Below are 17,580 nucleotides of genomic sequence, written 5' to 3'. Positions count from 1 at the left end.
ACATACCCCTTAAATTTACGCAAATAGAGAGAGGAGGGAGGTAGGAAGAGAGAAAGAAGGAAAGAAGAAAGAAATTATAAACAAACTTCGAAAGAGCTGTGAAAAAAATCAGGAAAAGCCTTGATAGATTTTTATAATTGATTCTCGGCTTTTAATTATTTAACATCCAAGTCTTTAAAAAGGTCTAAAACAAGTCAGATTGATAAGTAAAGGACTTGTAATCTGTTCTCACTTTAGCAAAATAGAATATAATATCTTTCCATTAAGATAATATGATTTTGGCAGTTTCCCACAGCAAATTAAAAAAGAATTGTGAAATAGAGCAAAAAAAAAAGAACCAAATATGTAAATTATTATATTATTTGCTCTGCCAAGGACAAAGAAGTCGTTCTGAAAATGTTTTTTGTTTTTTACAGTTCTGAAATAACAAGATAGCACCTTGTCATGTGTTAAGCAAAAGCTTTGTGACTCTTTGCAAGCCACAGTTGGCCCCTGCAAATGAGGGTTCTGGGGAGGCTCCTCTGCATTGCACCTGTTGTCTGGACTTTTAAGTCAGTAATCAGTTGCTGTACACTCAAGTACAACAACAGCGTAACCACAACCACACAAACAAAGCACTATGAAATAATTTTCCTTGGGAAGATACAATATTTAGATGCAATTTCCACATGGAGATGTGACAATCGCCCCTGCACTTCCCTATGTGGCTGTATCAAACAGGCAGCCCAGGACAGTGGCTTTGATAGAAGGTGAAAGGCTGGGAAGTGCAATGTGAAGGAGTGAAACTATCAGCTATGATCTGCTTCTACCGCTCACCATGATCTTTGAGCCTTAGTATACTCATCTGCAAAATGGGGACAGTGATGCTTATTTCACTAGGTTTTTATGCTGAAGAAATGAGATAGAGTGGGCAAAGCACATAGCGTTGTGGTTGGAGCTTGGAAAGTGTAAATGAAGTAAATGGAAGCTCCAAGCACGGCAATGACCATGAGGAATAAGACCAAAGACACAGCCACTCCAGGATGTTGTTGTCCAGTCTCCCTGTACCCTATTCAAGTGCTTCAGCCACAGCTTATTTCCAAGGGGTGCCTTTAAATGGTTAAATTGGTTTCTACCATGCTGATACTTAATAATTATTTCAAAAACAAACACAGCTCTGAGCATCAGCCTCACTGAATCACCTTAATTGCTAGAAAACCCATCCTAACAATGTGATTTTAGCTCCATTACCAACTCTGTAATCATGGCCACATAGTTTAACTCTTTGGTATAGTTTCTCATGTATGAAATAAAAGATCCGGACTCCTCAATTTCGTGTTTGGCCAACTATCAAGTTGGTTAATATACAGGGTGTTGCATCTGAGGATCTAAGAATAAGAAGGTAGTATGGAGATGTGATAACTAAAGTACTTGAAACATTACTTCAGACAGAGTGGTGGAATAAAACACAGGAAGAGGAAACAGACTCTACCAGGGTAAAACATTGACTGTAGCACGTTATTTTTAGGTCTCTAGCATCCTAACTACGTTAACTTTAAAAGAGACACTCAGGCAATCTGCTCAGGTGAACACCTTTAGACCAAGAGAGGGAACTCTGAGTGCTGAGTGCCAAGCACTGTGCAGAAGCACTTAATCCTTACAACAGCTCCACGGAGCTCCCAGAGCAATGTCACACCTTGATGAAGATCACACAGTTTAGGCAGCGCCAATAGCACAGTCAACAGGGCCCCGGCCACATACACCACGCGTCACAGGTTCAAACCCGGCCCGGACCAGCTAAAACGATGACAACTGCAACAACAACAAAAAAAATAGCCAGGCGTTGTGGCAGGTGCCTGTAGTCCCAGCTATTAGGAGGCTGAGGCAGGAGAATCGCTTGAGCCCAAGAATTTGAGGTTGCTGTGAGCTGTGACGCCACAGCACTCTACCGAGGGTGGCGCAGTAAGATTCTGTCTCAAAAAATAAATAAATAAATAAGATCACACAGTTTAGGAGGACACCAGGCATATGCTTGTGTGGCTTGTGCAGGTAACAATTAGGTTGAGCTGCCCTCACAACAGACTGTTTTCAAAAACTTGGTTTCATTAATACATTTCCAAGAAAAAGCATTCTTATTTTCTAATACGCCACCTCTGACACCTGATACAGAAATAGTAGCGGGTTTTTCTTTTCAGAGAACATAGTGTGAGATCAAGGGTAGCTAGGATTTAAAGCTTTGAATCATTGAAAGTACACAGGACAAAACCGGGGCCCTGGGAGGACAGGTAACTTAGGTCCACAGGGCACGTAGTTAGAGGCCACCATAAGAAGGAAAGTTGGGGCCTCCTGACTAGCATGTCACCTGCCTCTGTGTCTCCTGTCACCTAAGCGCGCTCTCTTCTTAGTATTTTGCCAGGCTCTCTGCTTCCAATAAATCACAAGTTCATTTTATCCACACACAGAAAGACCAAGTTGCTCATTTGTTTCAGTTTTATTTTTGTGCTGCTTAGGTGTCCCCTATTAGACACAAGGTGGAGGAACATTTTTAACTCCGGTTGTTTTCCTCCCACACCTTCAGCACCTGATGACGTTTAGCTATTGGGAAATTAGTCATTCTTTGTATGCTGGTGTGACTCAGCTTAGGACCATCTGTGAGCTAGATTCTACATTTCTGGACTAGACCCACCAGTGATCCCTTGGGTGACCACAGGGAGAGCTTTGTCCAGGTTCAGTTTGATAAGGAGTGTGGCCTTCTTTTTCCACTTAACGACATCAGGTTAAAGAAATAATAAAGGCATTGACTGTACATAACACATTACATAATTAAAACTATAAAAAATGTAATGGACATGATGATTGCTTTTCAATAATTATTTTCAAAATAAGCACAGCATTGTGCATTGGCCACATTCTACCATAATGGAGAGCGCGTCACTCTCACTGAGGGGGGACACATCCCAACTATGTAACTTTAACGCCATCACCAGCGTGATGAGAACCTGGGGTCATCATTTAACTGTCCTCACATATTCTCTCAACTGGGAAAATGAAAAGTTTAGAATTCCTAATTCCATGCCTGAAAATCTGCTGAGTTTTTACTCTACAGGATGTTTCATCTAAAAGCCTCAGAGAATAAGGAGGTGGTATGGTCATAGGATAAGTCAATTATCTTAAGAAACCAGAAATTAAAGGAGGAGGAGGATGAAGAAGAGGAGGAAGGGGAAAAAGAGCCTGTGTCTCTTACTTGACCACATCGTGGGTCTGAACCAGCATGAACATGTCTGCAGTTTCAGCCTGACACACCTGTGGTGGCCTCCTCACACTGGCTCTTTGACCTACAGAGTTGAAGTTCAAGAAGGGAAAGCGGAAAGACACTTTTTATAGGGTCACAATAAGCACTCCTGTGCCCTCCAGGGTCAAGCAAAACCTTCCTGAGAGCGCTGCTGTTCCCCTCCCCGGTCTTTTCAGTTCCTCTCTCCTTTTCAGATTCTCAGTACGATGTTACTGAGGCCTTACTTCGGGCCTGAAACCACACTAAATGCTTTACTGTCTATTCATTTATTCAATCCTATTTTACAGATAAGGAATTTGAGACAGAGAGAGGTTAAGTAATCTACCCACAGAGGCCATCCAGCTGTGAAATGGTAGAGAAGGATTCAAGCTCGATGTGTCTTTGATCGGTGTCTGTGCTCTTAAACATGACCTTGAAATTCTGTAATCAGATGTGTCTTTCTCAGGTGAGATGGTTAACCTCAGGTACATCTTTAAGTTGCATGTCCATGCGAAGAGGTCAGGGACTACTTGTTGTCATGTCCCTGGCCACCCCCACTTGGTTTGCAACTTGAACTTAGAACGCAGGTGGTAAACGTGTATGACACTTGGTATATAGGAAGGGCTTGATCATTTCTTCCTCCTTCCCTTAGAAGTCTCAAATTAGATCTCTCCATTTCTCAGCTGACAGGACTACAATTCTTCTTGCATATCATTGCTCATTTTCACCCTTTCTCACTGGGACTGATTTGGGAGGCTGGCGGTTCATCTGGGCTTAGTAAAAGGTATCTCATTTGCCTGGTGTTTATGTGTGTGTGTGAAAGATTCATTTTCATAGGCACTAAATAAATGAATCTTTCTCAAAGTTTAGCATTTGCTACCTAAAAAAAAAAAAAAAAAAAAAAAACAGAAATACAGCTTGTTCAAATTTGACAAACAGAGGTTTCCAGCTGTTATTCTTTCAATCCAGCCAAACACTTCATGCTTAATTTGAAATTGGTATCCTTTAGTTTTCAGCCTCCTAATTGATATGCCAGGACTAAATTCTATTTGCTCTCGATATCTTAACTGCTTGGTTCTATTCACATTCAGCAATTTTAGAGTGTCTTTCATGAGAAAAGAGATGAATTTTAAAGAAAAAAAAATCACAACTCTGTTTTTCCATTTGTGTTTTACCTAAAAGATTTATAGCAAATGCCTTCATTAGGTTCAGCTAAATTTCAGTCCAGCTTCTTTATTATACTAATTTTATATCTTTATTGGCATGTCCTACAACCCACCTGAGGCTGATGACCCAAAAGGTAGAACCTTATTTCTAGGTGCCATTAATCTTCAAGCTTCACTGATAGTAATTTTGTTGAAAAATCCATCAAAAAGGAGGCATTGCAGTACATTGAGCTCCACAGACACAGAGCTGAGGCAGGTGAGAGCCAGATGGGCACTGGGCAACTGTGTCTCACTGAGAAAAAATAGCTAAACATGGGCAAAGGAGATCCTAAGAAGCTGAGAGGCAAAATGCCATCACATGCATGCTTTGTGCAAACTTGTCGGGAGGAGCACAGGTGAAGCACCCAGATGCTTCAGCCAACTTCTCAGACTTTCCTAAGAATCGCTCAGACAGGTGGAAGACCATGTCTGCTAAAGAGAAAGGAAAATTTGAAGGCAAGGCAAAGGCAGACAAGGCCCGTTATGAAAGGTAAATGAAAACCTATATCCCTCCTACAGGGGAAACAAGAAAGAAGTTCCATGATCCCAGCGCACCCAAGGGTTCTCCTTCTGCCTTTTTCTTGTCCTGTTCCTTTTTTGTTTTGTTTTGTTTTTTTCCACTGAGCATGCAGTTTAATTTTATTTTTTCAATTCACATATAATAAAAGTGTTCTATGAATTTGAATACATGTATAGTATCAAAAGACAAAATCGGCAGGGCATGGTGGCCCGGGCCTATAGTTGCAGCTTTGTGGGGGCTGAAATGAGAGGACCCCTTGAGCCCAGGAGTTTGAGGATGTAATGCACAAGGGTTGCACCTGTAAACAGCCACAGGACTCCAGCCTTGGCAACATAGTGAGAGACTCCATGTGTCTCAGGAAAAAAAAAAAGTGAGAGAGAGACAATTAATTACAACAAATTTAATTTAAAGACCTAGGTGGCTCTTATTTGTGATTCTAGAATCAGATACCACTTCATCATATGGAATAAAATAAATATTCCAATGAGCTGAGCAGAGGAGGTTGGCTTTACCAGCAGAAAAAAATGCTGAGAAAAACAGAAGCAGAGAACAAAAGGCAGATAGTCATTTTAACGTTACTTTCTAACTAAAGTGTAAATCAAAGGGGATTTCTTTATCATGCTGGTGAAAACTGGTCTGTTTGGAAATTTGGCTATTATCTCTCTCTCTCCTGACTTCTGTGAAGGTCAGATAAACAACTTAGTTTTGAGTTGGTGGCATGGGACTTAGGCCTAAGTAGCTCCATTTTGGTTTGATCTGTTGGCCTTAGTGCAGCAGCTCAATTCAAACCAATTGCCTCCTTTAAACTTTATTTAACCATTACCACAATCAAAATACAACCGTACCATCACCCAAAAACCTCCACTGCAGTCACACTCTCTTATCATAATCCCCAGCAACCACTGCTCAGCTCTCTGTCATTATAGTTTTGTCTTTCTGATGTCAAGGAGAAAATTATTCATAAAGATGGTAAAGTAGAGATGCAATTCAAGGGGGAGTCATAGTTACAGGCATTGTTCTGGTCTGTATGTCACCCCCAAATCAAGGGAGAGCACCCCAGCCTATCCACTGGTGATGTTGCAGAGAAGCTGGGGGAGATGTGGAGTAACACTGCTGCAGGTGACAAGCAGCCTCATGAAAAGAAGGCTTCGAAGCTGGAGGAAAAATATGAAAAAGATATTGCTGCATAGTGAGCTAAAGGAGAGCCTGACGCAGTGAAAAAGGGAGTCATCAAGGCTGAAAAAAGCGCAAAAAAGAAGGAGGAGGAGGAAGATAAAGAAGACGAAGAAGATGATGATGAACAAGTTGGTTCTAGTGAAGTTCTTTTTTCTTGTCTGTAAAGCACTTAACCCCCCTGTACACAATTCACTCCTTTTAAAGAAAATAATTGAACTGTAAGGCTGTGTAAGATTTGTTTTTAAAATGTACAGTGTCCTTTTATTGTATAGTTAACACACTACCGAATGTGTCTTTAGATAGCTCTGTCCTGGAGGGACTGTCAATAGCCACTAACCTTGCCTGGTACAGTATGGGGGCTATAAATTGGCCTGGAAATTTAAAGCACGCTCTTGTTGGTGCACAGCACAAGTTAGTTCTATATAGAGATCGTAGTTTTTACATCTTCAATTGTCTCTGATGCAACTTATACGAAATAATTACTGTTCTGTTAACTGAATACCACTATGGAATTGCAAAAAAAGAGTTGCAGCTGTTTTGTTGACATTCTGAATGCTTCTAAGTAAATACGAATTTTTTATTTAAAAAAAAAAAGAAAAATCTGTCCAAACGGAGAGCAAATAAATTGAGGGGGGTAGAATAAAACCAAAGAACATGTTTTTAAAATCATAAAAGAGTATCATAAACAGCCATGCACCAATAATTTTGAAACCTATACTAAGCACATTAATTTTGAAGAAAAATGTAAAAAGCCAATATTGATATAAGAAGAAACAAAAAACTGAAGTACACCAACATATAAATATATTAAAATTGAATACATAAAAAATCTTTTCCCTCCTCCCCCCAAATCACAGTTGCAAGCTCAGATAGTTTTACGCCAAACTTCAAAGGAACCAACAATCCCAATCTTAGATAAATTGTCCCAGAACACAGAAAAATAAGAAAAGCAGCCCATTCACTTTATGAAGCTATAAATTTATATCAAAAACTAAGCAAGGATATACAAGAAGAGGGAAAATTATAGGCCAATTTCACTTAACAGATGCAAAATCCTAAGTAAAATATTAGCTAGCCAAATCCAATAGAATATTTAAAAATAGGTCATGAAAATAAATAAATAAATAAATAAAATAAAAATAGGTCATGATTAAGCAGGATTATTTTTCAATCCAGCAAAAGACGACAAATACACATTTTTAAAAAGTCTGTTTAGGCCAGGCGCAGTGGCTTATACCTATAATCCTAGCATTTTGAGAGGCCAATGCAGAAAGAACTTGAAACCAGCCTTAGCAAGAGCAAGACCTTGTCGCTACCAAAAAAAAAAAAAAAAAAAAAATGGAAAAATTATTCAGGTATGGTGGCACACACCTGCATCCCAGTTACCTGGGAGGCTGAAGCAGGGGGAATTCTTAAGCCCAGGAGTTTGAGGCTGCTGCAAGCTATGAAGACACCAAAGCCTCAGCAATAGAGCAAGAACCTGTCTCAAAAAAAAAAAAAAAATACATTTAATTTATGTTACTACTAAACAAGAAAAATTGCATCACCATCTCAACAGATATGGGGAGGAATCTTTTAATGCGATTTAAAGTCAGGGTACTATATTTTAAATAACTAAAACTATAAATAGAAGTTTGGTAACATGTTAAGCTATGCACCTAAAATAGCAAGCATTATGCTTTTTTAATTGCTTTTACTGTTTCGCTTTTTTTTTTTAGTTGAGTGGGTTTTCCCATTTAGGCCTGGTCCTTCGAAAGAACCTAATGGCTATTCCTGAAAGAAAATCCAAGGGCTTCTCTCAGTTCTACCACTGCGAGTGCACCTGACAGTCAAGCTTTTATAAATAGACATGGGAAGCCTCCATTTTCCTCTCCTGTGCTCCTGGTTCTATTCCCTGTTTTGTAAATTTGACTACTTTAGATGCCCCATTGAAGGTAGATCACCCAGTATTGACCTTTGGCTTATTTCACTTAGCATAATGTCCTCCAGGTCCATCCATGTCTTGACATACAGCAGGATTTCCTTCTTTTCAAAGGCTGAATAGTTTTCTGTTGTTAATGGGTGTAAAGTTTCAGTGATGGAAGATGAGCAAGTTCTAGGAATCTGCTGCCCAATATAGTATGTACAGTTAACAATACTGTAACAATACTGTGAAATGTTGGTAAGAAAGTAGATATGAAGTTATGTTCTTAACACACATATGCACGCACATCCCCAAAAGACAAATGGGCAGGGCAAGACTAAAGTACTTGGATTTGGGGTATAGTGATGTCAGTGTTGGAATTTCAGATGGGGCCACTCACTCCACCTTGCTAGAGGGTAGGTCTGACAAAAAAATGAAAAAAGAAATGGAGTGTGGACTATGGAAGTGAATTGGAATAAGTAGTAGTGTGCTGGGGAACAGCAGAAAGGAAGGAGCGTTGGGATTAAACAGAAGTAAACAAAACAGTATTGCAGGAGAGAGAGGTTGGCAAAGCTAGAGAAAGTACAGAATCGTAGATCAGCCCAGGACGTCCTTCTCATCATCTAAATGAGAAAACGAGGGCCCAGGGAAGTTAAGTCACTTATTCATGATAATACAGAATTTCAGTTATCACTCAGGTTTCCCAAAGCCCATGCCCAGATTTGATTTTTTTTTAATTTTATTATAAAACTGCATTAAAAGGTAATAAAAGATGAAATATCTAATACAGCCTCAAATTATTTGTAGAATCAATTGATGTCCTGCCATACTTTTACCTTTACATTCTGGTACAAAAAGAATTAATAAGCAAAACTTTTCTGGTGTTAAACAGTAAAGAATTCCAGTTTCTTCAGCTAGTTGAATGGCACAAAAACCCAACAGACGTATCTTATAAAACCCTCTAAAATCCATGATGCTAGCTCAGTCTCAAGCTGAACTCTTTGTTCCTCACCCCTGATGACAAAGGATAATCTCTAATTTAATACTCAGATAGGTGATCTGGGCTCAAATCATAGCATGTGGGCACTTGGAAAATTCCGGTTTCTTATCCCCCCTGGAAAGAGCAACAAGTCAGATCATAATCCAATAATAGTTTACAATTTAGATTTAGCTTTGTGTTTTTATCAATTTGTCTATGGACTGGGTACACATGAAATAGAAGGGAAATAAGTGGTGTGTATAATGCTTCTCAACATGAATCCATAAATACATGAACATCTTTTTGATTCTAAAAAAACAACGTGGATATTAGAGAAGGATGAGACATGGCAGCACATCAGAGGCCACCACAGCCAGAAATAACTCTCTAATAATAATATTACTAATACGTCTTGGGAACTTCCATATATCAGATGATGTACTAAGTCTTGAATATGCATTGTTTATTTAATAATACTCCCAACTACCCTTTGAGGTAGGGACAGTGATTGTCAAGCTCACTTGGTGTATGAGGAAAGCAAGATTTAGACACAGGGGTCCTCAAACTGCGGCCCGTAGGCCACATGAGGTGGTGTGATTGTATTTGTTTCCATTTTGTTTTTTTACTTCTAAATAATATATGTGCAGTGTGCATAGGAATTTGTTCATAATTTTTTTTAAAAAAACTATAGTCCGGCCCTCCAATGGTCTGAGGGACAGTGAACTTGCTCCCTGTTTAAAAAGTTTAAGGACCCCTGGTTAGAGAGTATCACACAAGTGGAAATGATGGTGAAATTATCACCCAAGTGGGACAGGGTCAATCAGGGCTACACTCAAGTGTAAGTCATAGACTCCTGTGGTTTAACCAAGTATGCGTTCAGGTATTTCTTATATAACAAAAATCCAACTGTAGAGAATCCAGGGCTCTCTCAGATCAAGTAGTCATAAAAAACTCAGTTTCCTTCCAGCTTCCAGTTGGTACCATCCTCATGGTTAGAAAATGGCTGCTCTACTTCTGGCCATTGCATCTGTCATTCAGGTAAGAAGAAGGGAAAAAGCAAGGAGACTGGATATACCAGATAATTCATTTCTTTTCATCAGGAAAATGATAGCTCTTCCATTAGAGTTCTGTTTTCATCCAATTGACCAAAACAGGCTACCAAGAAATATAGATACATAAGAATATTTTTAACCTGGCATATTGTTACTCTCAATGAAACTGATATTCTGGTAATAAGAAGGGAGGAACAGACCCTGGGCAGACAGCCACCAGCACTCATCATGAAGTCAGGTGGCCACTGGATGACGAAGCCCCATACATAAACGTGTTCATAACCTCTATCTCAATACAAAATTGGAAACTCTAAATATACCCCCACCTCTGGAAAAAAAATTTTTTTGAGACCAACTTGCCACTAAAGTGATAGTTTTTATCGTGTTTCTTCTCCTGAAAACCCAGCCCTGGAGCAGAGAAGAAAGAAGCCTGAGCAATAGCCCAGCTCTCCGTCGCCACTGGCCTCCTGCATCTTTTTTCATTGCAGTAAATGACCATCAAGCCTTCTGCTCCCTGATGACCAAAGAGCGAAAATAATTTTCTTTGAGAAGACTTTGTTCGACCTAATTTGTGAGTAAAATTTCCTAAGGGCAGCAGTGAAAGGCTAAGATAATGAGGAAGTCTTCAAACTCTGGGGAACTGATGAGATCTTCTCTCAAAGTCACCCTCCACCATTAATCAACTGTTACTAGGCAGAGTCACGGAACCCAGAAAGAGATCAACAGATCACATGGCCCACAGCACTTCAAACTCCAATGTCCTGCTGCTTCAACTAAAGCAGAAGGGATTTTGTAACCCAGCAGAATTCACAAGCTGTGTTGATGTTCATATCAAGGGTTCCATTCAAACCTGTCTCTGAGTAAAACAAAGTAGAAAATGAGAGAGGAGTAAAAGGAGGGAATCCAAATAAACAGGATAATTGATCATACCATTTGTAAGAAACAACTAAGTTGGAAATAAAAATTACACTTAGCACCTTTACCTACTTGAATGTCTCTATCTGCAAATTGCAAATACTTTTACCTATCCTTTTAAATAAGCATTTAATTGTAATCTTATCTTTTCCTTTCATTCCAAACCTAGAAAATATATTCCATCACTTTCCACAGAGCATGATTTTTTTTTTTTTGAGACAGAGTTTCACTATGTTGCCCTCAGTAGAGTGCCATGGCATCACAGCTCACAGCAACCTTCAACTCTTGGGCTTAAATGATTCTCTTGCCTCAGCCTCCCAAGTAGCTGGGACTACAGGCGCCCACCACAATGCCTGGCTATTTTTGTTGCAGTCGTCATTTGGTTTTAGCTGGCCCGGGCTGGGTTTGAACCTGCCAACTGTGCTACAGGAGCCAAGCCAGAGCGTGATATTTTGATTTTTTAGATGCTCTGTAAACCAGATCCCACTATGTCAGATTTATAAATGATCTTTCTCTTCATTAACTTCCCCCGATGCTGCTTATGTGGTAAGATTATTTATAAGTGAGCATATCTTTAGAAGATTCTGAAAGGTAGAGAAGTAAACATCTCAAATTCTCCTTTATTTCTTGCATTAGTAAAAACCCCCAAATGCTAAACTTCCTCTGTTAGTTCATCCTTCCTTGGATTTGAGAATTTTCTTAATAAGAAGAAATAATATAAATGTAAACAAAAGAGTAAAATCACTCACTACAAGGAGCACAGAAATTTTTATTTGATTTTATAAATACTTGCCTCCTATCCTGGTTCAACCTGCTCTTTTTAGTGAGAGTTGGACTAAGAGATTGGGCAACAATCACATTTAATAGCAATACACAAAAGATCAGAGAAATAAACTGGGCAGTGGGGGTTCTAGTTCCATAATTGTTTAATTTTGAAACAGGTTCCATTATATATTTGGCAGCCTCTAGTTTTAATCCCTGAAGAGAAGTCCTCTAAAACTTTTGTGAAATGAAAGTTTCAAACAAAACTTATGTGAAACAAAAATTTTTCCACATTTGTAGCAAAACAGAAAAGTCTGGGTAGATCTAGTTCACCACCATCAAAGTGAAGAAACAAAATGATTTTATTTAGGGTCTCTGATGCCTAGTTTTGTCTTGGCCTAAATCTTCTCTAACTAAAGTCATCATTTTTTTTTTTTTTTAACTTCTCCAAGTCAAAGACTGTGCCAGGTAAAATGCTTAGATATCTTTGTGGAAAGAAAAGATATTAAAAGTTAAACTTGGTATGCATTTTGGCCAGCAATCCCACTTTTAGGAATTCAAAGTATAAAAATAAATAGGACAGTATCTAATAAGGATATGTCAAATAGCGGATCATATTCATCATAAAAATATTTATGTTAGTGAATTTGCAAACAACAAAATGTTCTAGAACAGTGAATTAGTGAATTAATTTGCAGTACAATGATGCAATAAAAGTCTGCAGATGTTTAAAATGGGAATAAAGATCACTATGGGATGATATTACACAGATGTCAACAGTTTGTTGTAAGGGAGATGAATCAACTTAAAGAACAATGTGTGTAGTATGGGCTCATTTTTTTTTTTTTTGCACAATTAAGTCTATATTTGAATTTGCTAAAAAAAAAATGCACGAAAGGGTATGCTTCAACTTGTATGCAGCAGTTTTCCTGATTTATTAGGTCACAAGTAATTTGTTTTTTCTTAATACCTTTTGGCAATTTTTTTCCTCCTTTCTTTTTATAAACAATAAGGAGAAAATGATGCAAGAAGTGATTTGGAGGAAAGAAGGGGAGGGGAGAGGTTCCTACACTAATGTCCGCCTTCCCATCTGGGTTATAACATGCACCCCGAGGACCTAGAGAGAGGGGGGGAGGGGGAAGTAAGAAGGAAGCCTTCATGGCACTAAGCGAAAAGCAGACAATATGGATATCAGTATCCTGAGATGTACCACTCCGCTGGGAAAACCCAAGACAAAAGAAAAATCGGACACAACAGTTCAAAGCATATTGCACCTGTCAAAACGTCTGTCATCTTCTATAGAAGGGCGCCATTCTGAGAGAGAAAAGAGAAACTTTAGCAAAGTCACTCAGGAACAACAGCTCACTTTGTCTCCTTCCTCTAGCCACCTCCTCCATCTGAAAGCCATTGAGCTCCATGCTAAAAATTGCCTGGAAGGACCAGACAATAGGAAGGTCTCTTTCATTGTCAAGGACAGTTACACTTTGAAGATGACGCTCAAAAGAGGTTAAAATGGGTCAACAAGCAATTGTTGGGCCTATGCAAGGACATGTGAAGAAAACATTGTTAAAGTCACACACAAAAAAATTTCGAACTCAAAGAATTCAACTTTAACCTAGAGGAGGTGTGGGAAGGAAAGAACTAACACACATGCTGATTTCAGATTTTATTCCAAAAAAAGAATTAAGGAGGGAGGGGACCAAACCCCAACAGGGTGAATAGACAGTTGAGGGATAAGGATGCTCTTTGGTATTCCAAACATCCACACACAGCGTATAGGAAAGATAAGCATGACTTAGGGAAAAGTGGGGGAAAAAAGTGTCTTTTTAAAAAAATATGAAATATATAAGTGGTGCTAACCCCAATGCAGGCTATTACACATTTAAGAATATTTTCTGAGTGCATATTAGTAAATATATGTAGTATTTAGCCAGATGACGGGCAAATGGCTGGGGGTGGGTGGATCTATTTAGACACTTGTTATTACTTTTGTGTAATTTCTTAATAAACAAAGAAAGCTGGATAAAGAAAGCTTAGGAGCCCGTCTGAGAAAAACTGATGAGAGAGGAGCTGCATGCAAATTCTCATCAGCCTGCCAGGTTTACGGCCCTGCTCAGCCTTGAATAGGCCATGTGACCTTGGACAAGTAACTTAAGCTCTTTAACCTCAGTTTCCAGCTGAGAAAAGGGCATGACAATAATATAACACAGAAGTATTTCAGAGATTTCAGATTTCAGAATTCTGGCTGAAGGATTATAGACTGGGATGCCTTTAGGTTTTGCTTGGTCAAAACCTTCCCTGCCAATAAAAGATGCACAGCTCAAGGTGGATGTTCAGCATTTTTAGAATGACCAAATGGAAGACCTATGTCTTAGGCTAGGTTGAGCTTGTCAAGGAAGAGGATCGTGTCCTTTTTACTATGTCATGGACATGCCTAGATCCAAGGGCATTGCCTAGCCCATGGTGAGTGCACTAAATGCTGGTTGAGTCACGCTTCTCAAATCTTGCCCGATGACTGCCTGGAATATTAAGGACCCAATAAACACTTCATGACAATCTCAATATCACTGACATACCAAGTCAGATTGATCCCCACCGAGGAGGGAAAATACAGGGTGCAGGAGTGTAAAGGAAGCAATAGGAGTCAGAGCTAAACATGGCAAAAAACTTATGAAAAAGAACCCGCAGGGCATCGTATCCCACAGTGAGCCTAAACCAGGCCAGAGGGACGCACACACCTTATGAATTCTGGAGCATTTTTCCTAATGTCAAGACTCACCCTGACAACAGCTTCTTCTGGGTTCCCTTTGTGATTTCAAATCCTCCTGGGCACATTTCATTAGTAGTTCCAAAAACATGGCCTTACTCCTCTTCTTGTCTGAGTAGTTTCAGAGTCTTTACAAAGAGAGTTGGATTAAAAGATCACATTTGCAGATGGGCATTCTGTACCCTTACGTGAACGTTCTGTATTAGAGGTTATAAATGGAATGGTTTGCTGATTTATCAACTTCATGCATTATTTTTTTAATATAGAATTTGGTTTGTGGAAGATACTGTAGTATAATGTTTGTGAAGACAGCTGATGGCGGCAATCATTTGGCCAAATTGCTTTGTCTATCGGTGTTTCAGTATCCACATTGATAAGCAGGATTAATGATATTCTGACCTCATAGTATGTGCTGCATGTAAAGAATATAACATATAAAAACTTCTCAGGGAGGAGTATGATGACATTGGCTGCCAGAAATAGAGGAAGCACTTGGATAATATAACACCTTGAATTAGCCCTGTATAACTAATGATAATACATGTACTAATTATTGTTGATATTAGCCATAAAATTAAGACTTGCATTTGTATACTATTCATCCTTTCAAAATGCTTTGATGTTACAGCAAACTTGATCCCCAACTTACCCTTTTTCAGTAAACAAAACATGTCATTCCATTGTAACAGCAAAGAAACGCCAGCCAAATGGTGGGGGGTGACACTAAGTTCCAGGTCACATTGACAGGAACATATTTTAGTAGTTCCAAAACCATTGCCTTATTCCTCTTCTTCTTAGATCCAAGGCAGCCCCAGCACCTCAGCCCCTTGCTCAATGCTCCTGCTACAATATCCCATCCCTTTCTCAAGTCAGATATTGGCCAAGTCCAGTAATCTTGAAAAGCGCTGCCATCTTTCATCAACCTCAAAATCACCTTTTCTTATTTCCTGAGCCTTCATTCGCAGGAACGATGTTTTGAACAAAAGGAATTATACAATAAAAATCCTTGTGCAGATTTACTCTTCAAAGAGTTCAAATGTATTATATGTTGTCTACCCACAATTATCAACTCCCACTCCTCACCACATTCTCAGGAGACAAGGCTATATGCAGAGTTTCCATACTTACCTCACGTGTGTACCAACAACAAGCACAGAAACTGACTTACAGACATTAGCGAAACACATACGCACATTCATATGTGCATATATGCTAGATTTAAGCATATAATACAGCTTTCTATATAAAATAACATTTATAATATATAATGTAGCTTTTAAAGCTTAGTTGTATATACATATGTCTGTATATTAGCATTAAAAATGAAGCTTCATCATCTATAAAATGGATTATAGTAGCCACTTCATTAAGCCACTCTAAGAACTAAATGAATACATTAGAACAATCCCTAGTACATAATACACAATACTGTTACTCTTGTTATAATTATTGTTTTATATTAAAGTAGTCTTCACGTATTAGCAGTATTCACTCAAGACTCTCTTAAATAGTTAGCTTCTCAATTCACCGAAGTTTTAAAATTTACCAATATCTATTTTTCAATGCAGCATTTATAGAAACATTTTTCCATGAAGTGATATATGATGTCCTTTCAAAGGTATTCATAGCATGTAGTAATAAATGCACCACAAATCAAATCACATATTCCTGAAGAAATAAAGGCAAGCTGGAATTCAGAATCTGTACAACAATTACTTTAGACTACTGGATCTCACTGCCTGTGCCATACATGAACACATATTATTTATTTGCTAGAATTGATTCATCCTCAATTATTTTAGTTTAAGTCAGTACATTTCTCCCCAGAACTAATGGCACTGGGAAAGATTTCACTGCGTTTACCTGGGCATATTTGTGTCTCAGTCCTAGTATAAAAGGAGCCATCCTTCTGAAGAACTTGAACACTTTAGATCATGACTCTAACAGTGAAAGTTGAAAATGCTTCTCATCCATCACTATCTAAGCATGGCCATGGCTAAACCAACTAACTTTCTCCCAAACATGTGCACCCCAAATGGGGGCCAATACCCAGAGCCAGGTTATCACAATCCTCCAAGGAAGAATGGGTTCCTAAAAGGCTTCTTTCTTTAATATGATTCTTATCTCACTTATTTAAAAGGAAATACTTACCTAGAACCCTATCACTCTACACAGCTTCTAGAATATTTAAGATAGAGTTTTAAGCAATGTTTTCTCAAATGTCTTCCACAGGACTCTAAGATATTGACATATTAGTTTTAAAAAATACATGTATGTGTATACAGAAACACACCTATCAAGTTTCCCTGATTAAATAAAGTTGGGAAGTACTGAGTTAAAATTTATCAGATCTTTTTTATTAAGGGATTTCTCAGAGACCTACTTTATTACTGGGATTCTCTAAGAGGGTATATGTCACAGACATATTTACCTATGAACTTTCCATTTCTCAAAGCATCTTTCTAGTACTAGTGTTCCATAGAACATATTTTGGGAAACTGCTTTATAACATGGTGTACCACACTCTGGGAGGCCAAGTTACCACATATTTTATATGTTTGGCCTTTATGGTCCCTTTTTTAAATTCTGAACAGAATTTCTCTGTCTGCATTATGTTTTCAGTAAAGTCAATAATTTGCCGTTCTATTGCTGAGGGAAGTCATCTGTCCCATCAAATTCATTTTCTCTTCTTGAAATTGACAATTACAAACTTTTGGTTGGTCTAGAATGACTTAAAGCAATGGTTTCTTGGCCTGAAAAATACCAGTTGTGGTAGCTCATAATTAAATTTTGAATTAAATTATCCCGGAATCAAAATTCTACATGAAACCCATGAATTTTCCCACACACTACTCCCCAACCAAAGAGCATGAAGTTGAACTTACAGTTGTCACATGACTCTGGTGAGCAAATGCCATTCAGAAAAGCAATAGCAATCACCACTGATAACCTGCACATTGTCTTATAACAAAACCATTTTAATCAATAAAAATGAAAGTGCATTTATTATAAAGATCGGATTAATCTGAAATCAAGATAGTTCTAAAGTTT

At 38.5% G+C, this 17,580-nt stretch overlaps 1 pseudogene; it reads left to right on the top strand.

The window, feature by feature from the left end:
- Positions 1 to 4,728: 4,728 nt before the first annotated feature.
- LOC128580880 (high mobility group protein B1-like) lies at positions 4,729 to 6,730 on the top strand (annotated as a pseudogene).
- The last annotated feature ends 10,850 nt before the right edge of the window (positions 6,731 to 17,580 follow it).

This window comes from Nycticebus coucang, chromosome 3 (assembly GCF_027406575.1).
Source record: "Nycticebus coucang isolate mNycCou1 chromosome 3, mNycCou1.pri, whole genome shotgun sequence".
Lineage (NCBI taxonomy): Eukaryota > Metazoa > Chordata > Mammalia > Primates > Lorisidae > Nycticebus > Nycticebus coucang.
The sequence above is the reverse complement of the archived record's forward strand: the minus strand, read 5'-3'. Positions and strand labels throughout refer to the sequence as shown.